This window comes from Odocoileus virginianus, chromosome 3 (assembly GCF_023699985.2).
Source record: "Odocoileus virginianus isolate 20LAN1187 ecotype Illinois chromosome 3, Ovbor_1.2, whole genome shotgun sequence".
NCBI classification, from domain to species: Eukaryota; Metazoa; Chordata; class Mammalia; order Artiodactyla; family Cervidae; genus Odocoileus; species Odocoileus virginianus.
This window is the reverse complement of record NC_069676.1, coordinates 25805611-25823238: the sequence shown is the minus strand read 5'-3', so window position 1 is coordinate 25823238 and position 17628 is coordinate 25805611. Positions and strand designations below refer to the sequence as shown.

At 37.0% G+C, this 17628-nt stretch overlaps 1 long non-coding RNA gene across 3 annotated transcripts in view; it reads left to right on the top strand.

The window, feature by feature from the left end:
* Nucleotides 1-697: 697 nt before the first annotated feature.
* Nucleotides 698-17628, top strand: part of LOC110127776 (uncharacterized) — a 35573-nt gene continuing 18642 nt past the window's right edge. Inside the window, exons 1-3 of one of the 3 annotated variants that reach the window (XR_002310927.2) lie at nucleotides 1035-1118; nucleotides 14629-14747; nucleotides 16962-17352. This is a non-coding gene — a long non-coding RNA (uncharacterized lncRNA). Of the gene's footprint in view, nucleotides 1119-9070; nucleotides 9923-14628; nucleotides 14748-16961; nucleotides 17353-17628 lie in introns of those variants that run through there. The other 2 variants (XR_002310928.2, XR_002310926.2) reach the window with 2 other exon arrangements.

The following is a 17628-nucleotide window of genomic DNA, read 5'->3' as shown; positions in this document are numbered from 1 at the left end:
TGGCTCATGCCTTAAAACACCCAAACTGCCTGAAAGCTTTCAGTGAAGCCTTTTTTTTAGGAAAGGTGAAGGAGGGCGTGGTTAGTTGTTAGAAACATCTTGGGGTCACATCCTTTCTTTTCCAGGTCCGGTCATGGACAGGTAAAGATGTTCCTGTAAATCTCTACCACAGAAATGTCATGCTCTGTCTTAACGAGGAAGAGCAAGGTCCCTAGGTACAACTTTCCCCCTCTGAGGTCCCAGTCCTGGCTAAAAGGAGGCAGCTCTCTGTTGGCGGCTCCCGCAGGGCCAGGTCCCTAGACCCTGCCCAGCTGTCTTGCCGAGGGAGCCAGGCACCCGGGACCCAACTGTCCCTCAGGCTCCTCAGGCTGCCCAGACGCACCATGGGAAGGGCAGGTCCCACAGGCTGCATCCTATGCAGACTGCCACTGTCATCAGGTCACAGAGGTGGGGCCCGGGGAGAGGTTCAGAGCCTTGCTGAGGGGCCTGGAGCCCTGCAGGACAGTCCCCAGCCTGCTCCCTGGGAGCACCACTCACCCGCTGACCTAGGGCCGGGTAAGCCGGAGGGCCTGGGGGAGAAGGCCGGGATCCGCCTCTTACCTCACTCTCCACCTGACGACCACCATTCTGCGGACCATTGGCTGCGCCATCCACCAATGGTCGCTCATTGATAGTTGGTTGCTTGGGGGAGGGGCCCACGGCCACGGACCAATGGCTGAGCAGGACCACTAACGGTTGTTCCGTGACAGTTGGTCCCTGAGGCAGGCGGCCCGCTGCAGCACCGACCAATGGCAGAACAAGACTGGTAATGGTCTCGTGGTAACTGTTGCCTGGTAACGGGGGTAGGGGTGGAAAATAGCGCACAGCAACAGCTCTGTAATAGGGGCTGCCCACTGCTAAGCTCTATTACAAAACCACAGGCAGCAAAGCTGGGTTCTGCTGGTGTCTCCCTGCCTGGTGCTCAGCTGAGCTCCAAGTAGAGACTCAGGGTCCTTCTGAGGGAGGATGTAGCCAGTGCCACCGAATCTTCTGGGCCTGGGCTGGAGCCCCCTCGTCGCCTGTCACCAGGAGACAAGACAGTATTTTGTTGTTCACGTGTGGAATTAGAATATCTTGAGGTATACTTTCTTTCTTTATGAAATTATGGGGTCCTTGGCATATTAAATCATCCATTCCTACTGTGGAAATTTTGGAATCACACAGGACATTTTGTGTGGATTACATTCTGGGAGAAAAAGCAACATAGTTTTGTTTCATTGTTTATTTTCAGCCTATGGAATGACTTGCTTTTGTCTTTTGTAAGTCAGATAGAGTTACTTGACATCTACAAGCTATCCATGTTAGAACAGTTACCTGATGAATTCAATCCACCTCTATTTCCATATGTAGGATGGACAGACACCCAGAGAGACACCCACAAACCACCTGCAACCCTTAAGGAAAGTGCTATCAGGTTCACGGAGCTGCACTTACCCGTTTCTCTATTTTCTGTTGTTTGTTTCTTTGTGTTGACTTTGTCCCTGGCATAATTTTCCATTCTAAGTAGAACAACTCTCCTACATATTGTGTATGTTTAAAGCGACAGGAGTTCCTCTTGACCCTTGCTATCTTGGGTGTTGTGATAGGAGGGAAGGTGTGTGGTGCGCAGGCAGAGACTGATGAAGCCTTAGGCTGGGATGCCATTAATGAGATCAGGTGGAGGAGCAGCAGTGGTGTGAGGAGAGTCGTAAATGCCCCGCAATCCTTCCCTGATCTCAGAGGACAGCAACTGGAGGTAAGGGTGCACTGGGTGCTATCTAGGCAGCAGGAGGCCAAAGGGAATGAATAAACAGGTAGAAAATCCCTCTGGGCAAAATGTCAGATGTGGGGCTGCATAAAGAAGCTTCCAGTTCTTAAGCACAAAATAAATGCTTGCCTGCCCATGCTCTTATATACCACAAGTTCAACAGAAAGACAAGAGTAATGTGTAAAACTAATAAAGGATGCCTAGAAAAGTAATATATATATGCATATGTATGTGTGTATATACATATATATACACACACATAAATATATATATATATAATGGTAACTACATCAGTTCCTTTTTAAAAATACAAAATAGAAACTACTTTCAAGAAATGATTGTGCTTGGTTTGACTTTTAGGTGTTCCATAATGCTGGTCTCTAAGTATTTAGAACAATTCTGACTACTCAGAACTCAACTAACTCAGCTCTGTGAGGTTAAGGCCTGCCTGTTGGTTCACTATTATATTCCCAGCTGGCAAACTACTCTGAGCACTGTAGGAACTAATAAATATATGTAGATAGAGAGACTGACAGATTAAATCAACCCTTTATCTATGAAAGGACTCTTACTCCTACCTCAAGCTGGGGTGAAGGGCAAACAGGGAATACTTTGTCCAGTTCACTATAAGGGCTAGAAGGTCAATAATACATCTTATTTCCTTCAGCTTTTGATTTTTTTAGATTTCATGCTTTTTGGAATATTTATTTTTCTGATAATAGTCTCTAATTACCACTTGGTTATCCTTTATTAAATTAGTTTTAATCAGACTGTGTCTGGTATTCACTTTCCCTTTTAGCTATTTTACTTCCCTGTTATGTGGCTGACTCTGTGAGAAGAGCAGACATAGTTATCTAATTTACAGTAGTATTACCAGAGCCTGGCATAGAGTAAATGATCAATATATATTTTTTGCATAAATGGATAACTGTCTCCTGATTTCCTTCCCTCTTTTCTCTCAGTTAGAGCCCTCCTAGTAAGATGACCATAAAGTGTGACATTGAAATCAGGATTCTATTTTAGAGTGAAGGGAGGTGCTACTGATGATTACACCAGGACAAAGTAAAACTCTGAGATGGTCCCACCCAGACTGGGACATATGATATTCTATTTTGAAAGGTCTTTTCCATTCCACCCCTCTCCCTAGGATGGGTAAAGGGCTTCCTCAATTATAACAAGCAAACCATTTTAGATAGTAGACATTAGGAATCAGAACACATCATTATTGCTTTTATAGCAAACAACCAATAAGCTGTCAGTGATGCTTGCTTTTCTCCCAAAACTGCAACAGGTTCTCTCTCTCTCTCTGACCATTTTCACTTTGATTTGTTTGTTTGTTTTTGTTGTTTATAAGAATCTGTTGTTACTAGGTCTGGCTTGCTGGATGATTCATAGTTTCTTGATTCTACATAGTCTTGCTACCTGGTTCTCATTCCCTCATTACCCTGCTTAGTTATTGTAGACTTCCTGTCCGAGGGACTCACCTGAGTTAATTATTTGGTTTTTATGATTCTCTCCAACTCCCTTTGAAGTTCCTCCTGGCAACTTATAGCCTTTTTCTTCAACAAGCACAGTTCAGTTTAGTTGCTCAGTCATGTCTGACTCTTTGTGACCCCATGAACTGCAGCACGCCAGGCCTCCCTGTTCATCACCAACTCCCAGAGTTTACTCAGACTCATGTCCATCGAGTTGGTGATGCCATCCAACCATCTCATCCTCTGTCGTCCCCTTCTCCTCCCGCCTTCAATCTTTCCCAGCATCAGGGTCTTTTCAAATGAGTCAGGTGGCCAAAGTACTGTAGTTTAAGCTTTAACATCAGTCCTTCCAATGAATATTCAGGACTGGTTTCTTTTAGGATGTACTGGTTGGATCTCCTTATAGTCCAAGGGACACTCAAGAGTCTTCTCCAACACCACAGTTCAAAAACATCGATTCTTCAGTGCTCAGCTTTCTTTATAGTCCCAACTCTCACATCCATACATGACTACTGGAAAAACCATAGCCTTGACTAGATGGACCTTTGTTGACAAAGTAATGTCTCTGCTTTTTAATATGCTGTCTAGGTTGGTCATAGTTTTTCTTCCAAGGAGCAAGCGTGTTTTAATTTCATGGCTGCAGTCACCATCTTCAGTGATTTTGGAGCCCCAAAAAATAAAGTCTGACACTGTTTCCCCATCTATTTGCCATGAAATAATGGGATCAGATGCTATGATCTTAGTTTTCTGAATGTTGACCTTTAAGCCAAATTTTTCACTCTCCTCTTTCAATTTCATCAGGAGATTCTTTAGTTTTTCTTTGCTTTCTGTCATAAGGGTGGTGTCATCTGCATATCTGAGGTTATTGATATTTCTCTCGGCAATCTTGATTCCAGCTTGTGCTTCATCCAGCCCAGTGTTTCTCATGATGTACTCTGCATATAAGTTAAATAAGCAGGGTGACAATATACTGCCTTGACATATTCCTTTTCCTATTTGGAACCAGCCTGTTGTTCAATGTCCAGTTCTAACTGTTGCTTCCTGACCTGCATACAGATTTCTCAAGAGGCAGGTCAGGTGGTCTGCTCTTCCTTTCTCTTTCAGAATTTTCTACAGTTTGTTGTGATCCACACATTCATTTGACATAGTCAATAAAGCAGAAGTAGATATTTTTCTGGAACTCTCTTGCTTTTTCGATGGTCCAACAGATGTTGGCAATTTGATCTCTGGTTCCTCTGCCTTTTCTAAATCCAGCTGGGACATCTGGAAGTTCATAGTTCACATACTGTTGAAGCCGGGCTTGGAGAATTTTGAGCATTGCTTTACTAGTAGGTGAGATGAGTGCAATTGTGCCATAGTTTGAATATTCTTTGGCATTCCCTTTCTTTGGGATTGGAATGAAAACTGACCTTTTCAACAGGCACCAGGGAACAACAATGCACTTGAGCCAGCCTAGATTTTTGGCTGAAACTCTCAACCCTCAAATGTGATAAGGAAGCTTCCCTACTGCTCCCTCCTGCCTTATATCTTCACTGGGTCTAGACTTGGTCTTGGAGAGCCTCCCTCTTGCCTCTAACGGGAATGCAGACCACTTATCAAGTAAGGTGGCTTTCTTTATAATCATTACCTGTCATGTAGCAGAATTTGAAAAAATATTCCACCAGCTTACATCATATGGATGATTGGGGAAATTTTCAAAGCAAGGCTCATGATGAAGAGAATTTCTGTAGTCCTTGGCCCTTCATTAAGAGCTCTAGACAGTCTGCTAGATGTAGAATGGATTTTCGTTCCAGTTGTTCTCCATTCTTACAGGGTTGACATGAGAGTGACAATGCTAATGTGGGTACAAGCAGAGTCTGAGGGTGCCAGGAAGTCTTAGTTTACATTACAGCGGTTTTTGATAGTGTCCTGGGAAAGACAGCTTCCAGATCTAGGGATCTTCATGTCTGTAGGGAAGTGCCCTTGGTCCTATTAGGACAAGGGACTCCCTGGACCCATGGGGGGTTGAGTTGTGAGCACTGCTTAAAACACAAACTGTAGAAGGTGTGTTATTCACATCCCCTTTCCATTATGCTATATGGAATTAATCAGCATGGCTACAACTCATCACTTTCAAATGAAAATGCAATTAAAGCTGGAAGATTTCAATCTGAAAAACACATTCAGGAGTTAGGTCTTTCTATTGTTTTATTAGAAAGGAGCCTCCATTGCTGTCTTGATTCTCTTTTAATAGAGGTAGTGATAAAAATAAAATGGAAATGAAAGATGATGGATGGCCTGTAGGTACCTTATTCAACAACTGAAAACAGACATATAAATAGAAATAGTAATCAATTCTCTGAGCATAGTTCAGGTGCTAAGCTGTGGAATGTAATAATCCCACAGCTTAATTATTATTTTTATGGATATAGTGGCCCAATACACTCCAGGCAATTGAATCAATAAAACCTTCTGCTAGAGTGGGTTGGGCACAGGGTTGTACTACTTTTCTGCCAAGCAAACAGGTTTGGATTTATACTGGATTCATGCTAATATTTTGATCAATGTGTCTTGGATCTTCTTCATTTTAAATGCATAGTTGAAGACACTTGCATTTAGTTCCCAAGGTGGACCTTAGTTTTGTTCTGGAGATGTGCCTGCTCACACCAAAAAAGATATCAATTGAACTGAGCCATGTGATGCTACATAAAATCAAGCTTGCTACAAAAATAAATTGGCTGAAACAAATGCTTTCTTCAGAAATGTCACTACTGAACAAGAAATAAAAGAGATATATTTTTTCTCCCGAGAAAGAGTAGTGGATCACAGAGAATTATTTTCCTGGTATTAAATTTTAAATATAATTTTTTCTACAGAGAGCATTTGTTTAAGACATACAAAAATGTAGATTGAAATGTCTCTTGTCCAGCAACAGATCTTCAGAAAAATAATCTATTTTAATGTAGTCCTACTTTGTAGGAAAATTAAAATCTGCATGTGCAAACATGGCAGAGTTTCCTTTTCTTTGTATTTTCATATTATCAACCTATTATCACTAATTACATTATATTCTATTTTGCAAAGTTAGGTATTTCAGGCTGGCTCCTAAGAGTGATAAAGTAAATGTTCATAGGTTGTCAAACTTGAATGGAAATGCAAAGAACTCTGTCTTCCACATTTTTTTAAAACATTTTCCCACACACACCAAGATAGCATTAAAATATTTACCTCCCCAAACAGAATTCTGACTGTCACTTCCAGGTTCAAAACACTGACTCAATCAGGGAAACAACTTTGAAGCAAAATACTAACCTCATATTCATTATTATTTTTCATTTCCTTTTAAAAATGTTCAATAAAATTTTTATGAAATACAAAACATTTTAATTTTCATCTCTTTGGCTTTTCATTGATATATGTCCCCATATATCAATGTGGTTTCAGCAGATATGATTAAAAGAAGATAATATCAAATGAACTATAAATGGCAAAAATTTAAAAAGAAATGCAATGGTAATCATTTATATCAGAGCTGCGTCTATGCAACTTGCAAACATACAGATGTAAAAACAAAAAATGTCTCACTATCCAGATGTTAATTCTGAAATAACTTTAAATTTGGGATGTTTAGTCTATACTGTGTTAACCAGCCTGTGTTTCTATATGACTGTTCACACTGTGTAGACAAAACAGATGGATAATGTGACAGCACCATTCATTTTTCTATCCAGATGTTCTGCCATCATGTTGGCAGAGTCATCCCACTGGCCTGACAGTTGATGCTTAATATAAACTTCAGATCAGTATACTAGTTACATCTGGTGGTTTTCCCTGAAAACCTCCTGATCTTTTAACTTTCTAATTATTTAGCCATTATTATTCTGAATAAGTAATTAATCTGACACTTGGTAGCTTATTATGTACTGTTAAAATATTAATGGAGAAATCAAAGCATAATACACACACATATGTGTGTGTGTATGTGTGTATACATATATACATGTGTATCTACCTATATATGAATGTGTATAAATAGAACATTGTATAATTTTCTTTCATATATGAATTTTATTCTATAATTGGTTTATTTATTAGTGATTAGACATGACACTCTGTCATGTAAATAAACAAGTAGCTAAATATATGTATATATGTATATCACCTAAAATTTTACTCTCATATGATTACATTTCAAGTGTACTTTTGAGGGGTATACCAAAAAAAATCACATTTAATGTTAATTTAACATTACCTAAGGCTTCTTTGAAATTTGTAAGGAAGTAGAATCTCTATATGATTATAAAATTCTGAAAATTTATAGCTTCTGAAGTTCTTTTCTTCTTCCACAGTAATTATATGCATCCCTTACAGTAGGAATTTTAAACTAAGTGTATTTTTTTTTTGCATTTCTTCAGAAACTCTAATTTAAATATTATTGTGACAGTAAATATCTTTGCTTCAAGAACCCTTCATAAAATGTAAGAGCTTTTAACATGAAATAAATAAATTCATTGTTCTCTGGGATTAGGTGAGTGTCTTTGAAATATACTATGTTAGAATGTTAATTGAGTTTGACACAGCATGGATATAAAATGCATCATACCACTCAACTTACCAGCAGTAGAACTGATTACCAATTCTAATCGCTGTCTGCATGGTGACAGCATACTGAGATGGAGATGTTGAATATTTTAGTTTGTGATATTATCATGGTTGTTTAAAGTACTGACTACGTGTTTTGAAACCAATGTATGTAATTGGTATGCATGTAAGAACTAGCAGGCTGAGCACATCATTTATTTATAGACTCTTTTGATGTAACTCTATGGAGGAAAAAGTTAATAAAACATGGTTCAAAGATAAATTTACACTCACCACTATAATATGACATAAAGCACAAATTATTGTACCGAAAAAACTGTTTTCTAGTGAAACTCATTTTTTATCCTTGAGTTATTCAGCAGAGCATGAAGAATAGGGCTGGGGAGAAGTAAGAAGTACATAGGTATTGTTAACTCTTTAAACTCTTCTGAAGCAACTGTGACCAAATCCATGTGCTAACAATGAAAAATCAAGAAATATGAGAGGGTTCCTAAACCTTCCCATCTTTTCCCATAAAGTAGGTATGGTCTCATAGGGTGGGTTCACCAAGAAGTAAATATCAGAAAACACGCTTAGGAAGTAACATGGGGGCCTCATCTCCAAGGTCAGACGGAAAGGAAGGCACTGCGCACCACCCTTCTGCGGTGAGGATACTGTCATGCTCAGGCTCTGCTCAAACAGAAGAGCACATTTCACAATAGTATCAATTAAATGCCTAATTATGGTCAGGGAACTGCTGACTTCAAACTTCATTTGCTTCAGGGAGAATCAAAGCTTACAACAATGTGCCAGGAAAATATGAAACTGCTGACACACACAAAAAAATGTGTTAAGAATAGTGATGCAGGCAAGATATGAACAAAAAAAAGGAAAGAAGCTGCTACACACAGCCCATGGAGGACGACTGTCTAATTTGCATGGTAGAAGTGTTCCTCTTTTTGGAAACCATGCAGAGGAACAAAAGTCAGAAGAGTTGGATTTGGGCTTTTGACTTTTACCAACAGTGGTATAATCTTAGGCAAGGATTTTAATCTTCCTGGGCTTTATTTATCTTGGACTAGATGCCTTCTCACTTTTTAATTCTTAGTTTCATGATCCCTTCTCTGAGTAATGTTTTTGAAGTGGGGTCCAAGAAGTAGAAAAGATTGCCTGATTCTAGCACTTACATGGATGATCTTGTTTAATTTTTCCAAAAATCTTGTGAGTTTTTTTTTTTTCCATTTTTCAGATAAGAAAGTCAAGACTCAGTTGTCATATACAACTATAATGAATAGAGCAAGAATTTGATCCCAGGCAATTTCAACCCAGAGCCTGGATGCCTCCATCAGACCATACTACAATGACTGTCTGTGCTAAACCTGCCTAATTATGACACCTACATTTTTCGATCAAGTGCTTAACCACAATGGGTGGCTACAACAGCTGGATGGCTAGGATCAACCTGAGAAGAGCTCACTTTCATTGATAGACTATTTTGACTTCAGATTCCTTATTAATCAGAGTTGCCATGAGAAATCCTGTCTTCATTCAGCTAAGGCAGGATGGAAGACTGACCGCACTACTCTGTTCCTCCTCTTCTGATCATTTCACCTCTGCAGTTGGGCTTCAGTGTTTAAGGCCTCCATGTTAATAATTTTTAATTTAATCAACTCTATGCTCATTAAGCAGTGCATTATAAACTCCAGCTTATGCTGAAATTATTTTTAATGTGGATTTTAAAAATGAGAACTTGAGGTTTCTGAATGGCTACTTTGAGCAAAAATGTGATTATAAAAGTACAAGCCAATAATTAGAAAAACGCTTGACATTTCTCCTTCCTACGTACATCTATGCGCTCCTCCTAATGCATAATCCATATGTATTCCTGCATAAAGAACTCCTATTCATTTCCCTCTGCCTGGCTCATCACCTTTTTAGGCCATTCATAAATAAATAATGTTATTACCTTCTTGTCATTACAGAGGTCGGTATAAAGTTTACATCTTCTATGTCAATGACTATAGTAAAGCTAAACAGGTAAAATTTCATCAACTCTTATCAAATATCAGATATTAAAGATGTGTACTAGTAGGTGCTGACAGATTTGGTTTCTGGTGAGAGTTCCTCTTCCTGGCTTTTAGACAGCAACCTTTTCACCATGTCTTCACATGATGGAGAAAGAATACTGATATCTCTCCTTCTTCTTATAAGGACACTAATCCCATGTATCATGGGGACCCCACCCTCATGACCTCATGTAAAACCCAATTACCTCCCAAAGTTTCCATTTCCAAACACCACCACATTGGGGATTAGGACTGTGAGACATGAATTTTGGTGGTGGTGGTTTAGTCGCTAAGTCGTGTCCGACTCTTGTGACCCCATAGACTGTAGCCTGCCAGACTCCTCTGTCCATGGAGGGAGCATAAACATTTGGTCCATAAGAAAGAGGTAATAAAAAACTTTCATCTTTTCCTCCTCTGGATGGAAATGACATCAGTCTACATAGAAAAGGAATGGTCATCATCAAAAAATTTACAAATAGTAAAAGCTGGAGAGGGTGTGGAGAAAAGGGAACTCTCCTATACTATTGGTGAGAATGTATATTTGTACAACCACTATGGAGAACAGTGTAGAGGTTCCATTAAAAAAAAAAACAAAAACCACTAAAAATAAAGACACCATATGATTCAGCAATCCCACACCAGAGCATGTATCCAGAGAAAAACATGATGCAAAAGGATACACACACCCTAATGTTCATTGAAGCACTATTTCTAATAGCCAAAATGTGGACACAACATAAATGTCCACTGACAGATGAATGGATAAAGAAGACATAGTACATATATACAATAGAATATTACTCAGCCATTAAAAAGAATGAAATATGCCATTTGCAGCAACATGATGGACCAGAGATTATCATTAGTGTAATAAGTCAGACAGACAAAGACAAATATCTATGACATTTCTTATATATGGAATTAAAAAAATGATACAAATGAACTTATTTACAAAACAGAAAGAGATTCACAGACTTAGACAATGGACTTACGGTTACCAGAGGAGAAGGACTGAGGGGACGGATAGATTGGGGGTTTGGGACTGACAAGTACACACTGATAGATTTAAAATAGATAATCAACAAGGACCTACTGTAAAAAGAAGAAGAAGAAATAAATAAAATAATCCTTAAAAAAAAAGAAAAGGAAGCACTCCTTTTTGCCTTTTCTATTGATTTGTTATGATCCTTTCTTGATGTTTGGTAATTAATCACTCTAAAAATGCACTTTGCATGGTTCTCAGTAGTGGTAATCCAGATTAATGCTGTCTAGCTCAAATTTCATGCTATTGTGATTTTTAGATTCTCACTCTCAACTGAAAGAACAAATTTCAGGAAAATTCATGAATAGTGTTTTTACTTATTTCTTGGTCTGTGGTTAAATTATCACAGGTGAGGCAGAAAATCTCACATTTTAGAAAGGATAATTTTTTCAACTAAAAATAATTAAGTAAAAACTTTGACTCTTATGGTAGAAACATAGGTTTTTTAATAAATATATACTTATTACATAAATAAATTAAGGATGAAAATATTTCAGTTAGCTAAAAGATTTCAAAAGTCTCCTCCAGGTTTATGTAAAGTGAATGAATTAAATATAGTCAAAAGTTAGAAAATTCCTCATTTTTCTCCTATTTGTGTATCTACTTTATCTTTTTCTTTCTTTTTTGTCTTATGGTCATAGTTTACAGATTTTTAAAACTCCTTTATAAAAATGTACTTTTGTGGAACTTAATTCTCCCCTTTTGTCTTACATCATATGATACAGGCAAGAACTAACAATGAAGTGAAATAGGAAGCTGATGATAGAAAGGAAATTCCAGTCTTTCAGTAATCTTTCTTTTTCATATTTATGCTTTCCCTGTCTACAATCTAGGTCTTCTGCTATATAAAATCAACTGCATAATTTTTCAAAACTAGGTAATTGGATCAAGAATAGGACGATATAAACAGAAAAGAAATTTCAGAGAAGCCACTTCTATAGTCAGATCATTTCCTGGTTGCTTTAAATTGTGGTAAAGTACAAAATCTGTTCAAGACATTACTCATAATAACTACTATAAATATAAAATGTTTACCATGTGCCAGATATACACTGAGGACTCACATACATTATTTCATTTAAAACACAAAAGAATCTAAATCTGTTTTTCATAAGAGGAACCAGATTCATTTATTAGAACAGTTTAGTAGATTATGACTGGCATTTTTTTTAAAGAATAAATTACAAAATAGCTTTCTGAATCACATGTAATAATGACAAATACTGCTTCTTAAAATATTTGTTTCAGTATAGGTGTGAATACATGTGTGTGTTGAGTCATAACATAAAATATATTTTTTTACTGATGGTTAAAAATTTCAAAAGCCCTGCTTCATATGGTACCATTATTATATTAATTTTTAGAGGAAAAGTAAAAAGATACAGCTTTATAACTATAATTTCCAAAGTTCTCAAATGAATTAGCTTTCATAGAGTCTCTAATAGTGCCTAAGACAACGTTATTGTTGTCCATTGCTTCCTCTCTCTCATGGTTTGCATTTATATAGCATCAAGGCAGCCCTACCATAGGGTGATTAAATCTCCACAGAGCAGGCCATCTGTGCCACTGAGTAAGTGGGATACTTCAAATAAGTGAATGATGAATTCTGTTCCAGACTGTCCCATAAAATTATAATAAAAATAATAATGAAGTGCTCTCTAATAAAAAGAAAGTCATTACAAATACTGTGCTATTGATTTCAAAGGGCAGTAATTTTAGAGGAGCTCTTTCATCTGTGTTATAAATCTCGGCAACCAGTGGAGAAAATGTCAGGATTTTAAAAGCAAACAAACAGAAAAAAAATTGCCTCACTGCTCATCTTTCATGCTGTTTTGAGTAAAACTAAGGTAGCACAAATATTTAAACAGATGGTTCAATGATATGCTTTTTTCTTTACTTAATCATAGTTATTAAAGCACTCACTTTATTTTTATTGTGTTTTAAACGGGCAGAGAAAATCTGAGGCTGATAACGACCTTTGTACATCATGCTGCAAATTGATTTTGATGACCTTTCACTTTGCAATAATTAGCCTGGCTTCATGCACATTCATCTCCCTCTCTCTGCTCTCAGGGTGCCTGGTGCAGTGTTTTTCCCTGCTGTCTCCCGAAACCCACTCTCCTCCCCTTCCCCCAGCTTTGTCTCCGTCATCGCTGCACTGGGTTTCTCTCTCTTTCCTGAAAGCCACAGATTCTTGAATACAGAATGAATAGAGGTATTTAGAGGCTGACAAGAAAGAAGAATAGTTATTTTACTGATGTTTTGAATGATCAAATATCTGAATTGTCATGTAATTATGACCATTACAATGATGTCATTGGCATAGTCATTTGTCGATTGTGTACATTGTGTTGAAGACTTATTACCACATTGAATTATAACTCAGCAGTTTAATGAATTTTTTAAGGGTGTTTCTTTGTGGCTAATGTGAACAGATGGTGGAAGTGGAACAGAAATAAACTATGCCTCATTTTCCTTTACATTTTCTTTGTTATTATGCTCTAAAATTAAGAACATCAGACTAACACATTTTTACACATATATTTTAAACCATAATCTTTAAAAAGACAGTTGTCAGATATCCCTCAAGTTTATATTTTCTTTAGACTTACTTTTTTTTTTTTACTTTTTTTGCAGTAAAATATAGATGGCATTTTAAAGTATGCAGTTCAGTGGCATTAATTACATTCACAGTGTTGTACAACACCAAATTATACTTCCTAGAGATTTTCATCATTCCAAACCTTTAAATATATTTTTAAGCAACTGCATTTTTACTTCATTAGGGACTTCTCTCTTTCTTCCTCATGTGATAGTCATTAAATAATATTCTTAACATAACTATTTATATATGAACCCCCTAGGCTTAAGGTTGGAGAAGGAAATGGCAACCCACTCCAGTGTTCTTGCCTGGAGAATCCCAGGGATGGGGGAGCCTGGTGGGCTACCATCTATGGGATCACACAGAGTTGAACACGACTGAAGTGACTTAGCAGCAGCAGCAGCAGCAGGCTTAAGGTTAATTATAAATGTGTTGTCTTCAGAACTACAGAATTCCAAAGAATATTTTATTGATGAATAGTAGTACAAGAAGCTTCACAGGAGATAATAGCAAACATTTACAGAACATTTTTTGAATGAAGCTCTAAGTTAATTTCTATACATGTTAAGGAGAAAAGTTTGATAACAAAATGTTGCTTACAACAGTCTTGCAGGTAAAGTGGATGTTATTAATAAGTTGACCTTTCTTACAAAAATACAAAAGTTGAGTCTTTCATGCATATGTGCAATGCACAATAAGAATGATCATAAGCAAACTGGACCAAGTCTTATAGAGCTTGCAGGGCCCAGTGTTACTCTGTTCCTCTCCTCACCAACAGCCTGAGTTGAACCCAGGAAACAGAAATTAAACTATGATTTTCAAATGGAAGGAACTTAATATAGGAAACTGATCATACAAGTGATGTAAATGATGAAAAGTCAACAGGGGATTGCCAGGCAACCCAAGTATTATCAACAACAGGAGTTATTACTAGGCTGGAGAACCAAAGTGGCAATGGAGGCAATGTAGGAGACCCTGGGGGTGGGAGTAACCCCGTGGAAACTGGAGCCACAAAGGAGACTCATTGTTGGAGAAATGTCCCCATGATGAGACAGCAGGAGAAATATTCTGATTTCTCTCTCCCTAATACATTTTAGTCTGCCTACAATTCTATCATTGGCCAAACCCAACCAGGATCATCTGGCAAGGCAGCCCAGGACAGAGACTGGAGGGAAGAGCATCACCTCCCACTCCTCCTAACAGAGGAGAGACCAGGGTAAGAAGAGTAAAGAAGAGACTTAGAGGCAAAAGTATCAAAGACTGGCTTTAATGTTCCAAATCAGGAAATGCTGACCCCTTCTAACAAAGGCAAACGGAGGAAAATGTACAAAGGTTTATGGATGCATGATGAGTCATAATATAAAGAGCTAAGCTTTAAGAAAACTTCCCAAGGAAGTAGATGCCTCTCACCTTTGTAACTCTTGATTCCTTTCTTTTCCTTATTTCTCACAACCAATGAGGAAGTCTTATCTGCACACTCCAAAACACGTCTCCCATCCAACTACGTTCACCACTTCGGTTGGTCCCACCACCATCTCTCACTTGAATTTTTGCAAAAACCTCCTAACTAGTTTTACTCATTAATTTTTTCCTCATTTAAAATAATTGAGGTAAGTTTTACCTACAATGAAATTCACAGATCTTAAGTGAGTTCTGATGCATGTATATGTCTATATAAATTATCAACAACAATTTAAGTATAGAACAACAATTTAAGTATAGAACTTTTACATCACCTCAGAAAATCCCCTCACATCCATCCAGTCGAGTCAAACTCCACCTTTCATAATCAGCCATCACTCCACCTTCTAAAACCATGGATTTGTTTTGCCTGTTGTTTAAGCTTCATATAAACAGAATCATACAGCATGTATTCTTTCATGTGTAACTTTTTTCCCTCGTCATAATGTTTTTGAGGTTCATCCACATTGCCGTGTACCATTAGTTTATTCTTTTGTTAATTTCTGATTAGCATTCCATTTTGTGGATATACTATAATTTGTTTCTCCATTTTCCTGTTGATAGACACCTGGACTATTTCCAGTTTTTTGTTACTATGAGAAAGCTCTTATAAACTTTCAAGCATAAGTCTTTTTGTTGGACATATGTTGTCATTTCTCTTTAGTAAATTCCTAAAAATAGAACTGATAGATTATATGGTAAATGTATGTTAGCTATAAGAAAATTCTAAACTGTATTCTGAATTGGATACACTATTTTACACTACCACCATCAATATTTAAGACTTCAGTAGTTCTACAATCTTGAAAACATTGATATTGCCAGTATTTTAATTTAGTCATTCTAAAGGGTGTGCAGTAGTAGCTCACTGTAGTTTTAATTAGCATTTCCTTGACAATGACTAACTGAGATTTTCATGTGCTTTTGAGTTGTTCATATATTTTCTTCTGTGAAAGGCCAGTTCAAGTTTTTGGTCATTTCTTACTTTTTATTGTTTTTAAAGTGAGTTTTAATAGGTCTTTATATATTATAAATATAAATCTTTGCATATATATAATTAATATTATTTATATATGCAAAATTTCTTACAGTTTGAGTTTTGTATGTTTATTTTATTAAAGCTGTTGTTAGGTTTTAATTTTGATGAAGTCAAATTTTATATTTTTCTTTTCTGCTCAGAGTTACGTCCTCTCTAAGAAATCATTTTCCATCCAAAAGCTCTCAGGATATTCTGTTATTTTTTTTCCTCTAGAATTTTTAAGGTTGTAACTTCTACATGTAAGTCTATCATTCATCTTAATTTAACTATTGTGTGTGTCATTTGAAATGAGAGGTTAAGATTCATTTTTCTTTCATACATTTATCCAGTTGTTCCAACACTGTTTGTTAAAAAGACTTTCCTGCATTAAATTGTTTCAGTCCTTTTTTGAATAACAAAAAAACTTGTTCACAAATAGGAATATTTTTGGATTTTCTATTTGGATTCTCAGTTTGTCATTGACCTATTCTGCTATCCTTGTTGTCTATCACTTTCTTGACAGTGTACTATAGTTTTGTAACAGGTCTTGCAAAGAGATAGTTGTATATCTTACAATTGTCTTCAAGGATATTTTAGTTTTTTTGCATGTCCTTACAAATCCTAGAATCAGCTTTTCAATTTTTATATAAAAGTCTTATTAGATTTTAATCAAATTGTATCATATATCAATTTGGGAGAGAATTGATACTTTCACATCAGCAAGACTTCTAATTCATTAACATAGCATATTTTTCCATTTATTGAGGAATTCTTCAATTTCCCTTGGCAATGCTTTGCAGTTTTCAGCACAAAATCTTTCATATACTTTATGTTTATTTCTGCACTTAAAAACTCTATTTTTGGTGTTATAATAAATAGTATTTGTGATGATCATCATCCAAGAAGGTTCCCAAAGGTTTTCACTCACTCTGTATGTTTGCCTTTGGGCAGGCATCCCCACTGAATAAAGTTGGCTTGAGTGACCAAGAGAACGTCATGGGGATGACTGAGTGGGACTTCCAAGGCTCATGAAAAAAACTGTGGCCTGTGATTGATCTCTTCTGGATCATCATTCACTTTGAAGGAAGCTACTGCCACATCATGAAGACACCTGCGAGGTCCTAGGAGAGGCACATGTGGTGGGGAACAGAGACCTCTTACCGACATCCAGCAACACTCTCACCAATACTTGGTAGCCACGCTGGAAAGCCTTCTTGAGAGATCTTCCAGTCCAGCTCTGCCGCTCTGGCTGACATCTTGACTGCAACCCCTTGAGAGATCCCAAGCCAGGATCACTCGGCTAAGTTCTTCCCAAATCCCTCAACCATGGAAACTGTGTGAGGTACTAAATGCTTATTGTGGTACTAAGTCATTACATCTATGGTTGTTTGAAATGCAGCAATAGATAGTATAATACAATATTGTTCTTAAGTTTTTATTTTCTAGTTGTTTTTACTATATATAGAAATAACATTGATTTTATAATATGTTGACCATGTATCCTGTGACCTTGCTAAATTCACTAATTAGTGCTAGTAGTTTGTTTTATAGATTTATTAGAATTTTTAATGTAAACAATAAAGCCACCTGTAAATAAAGAATTTTACTTCTTTCTTGC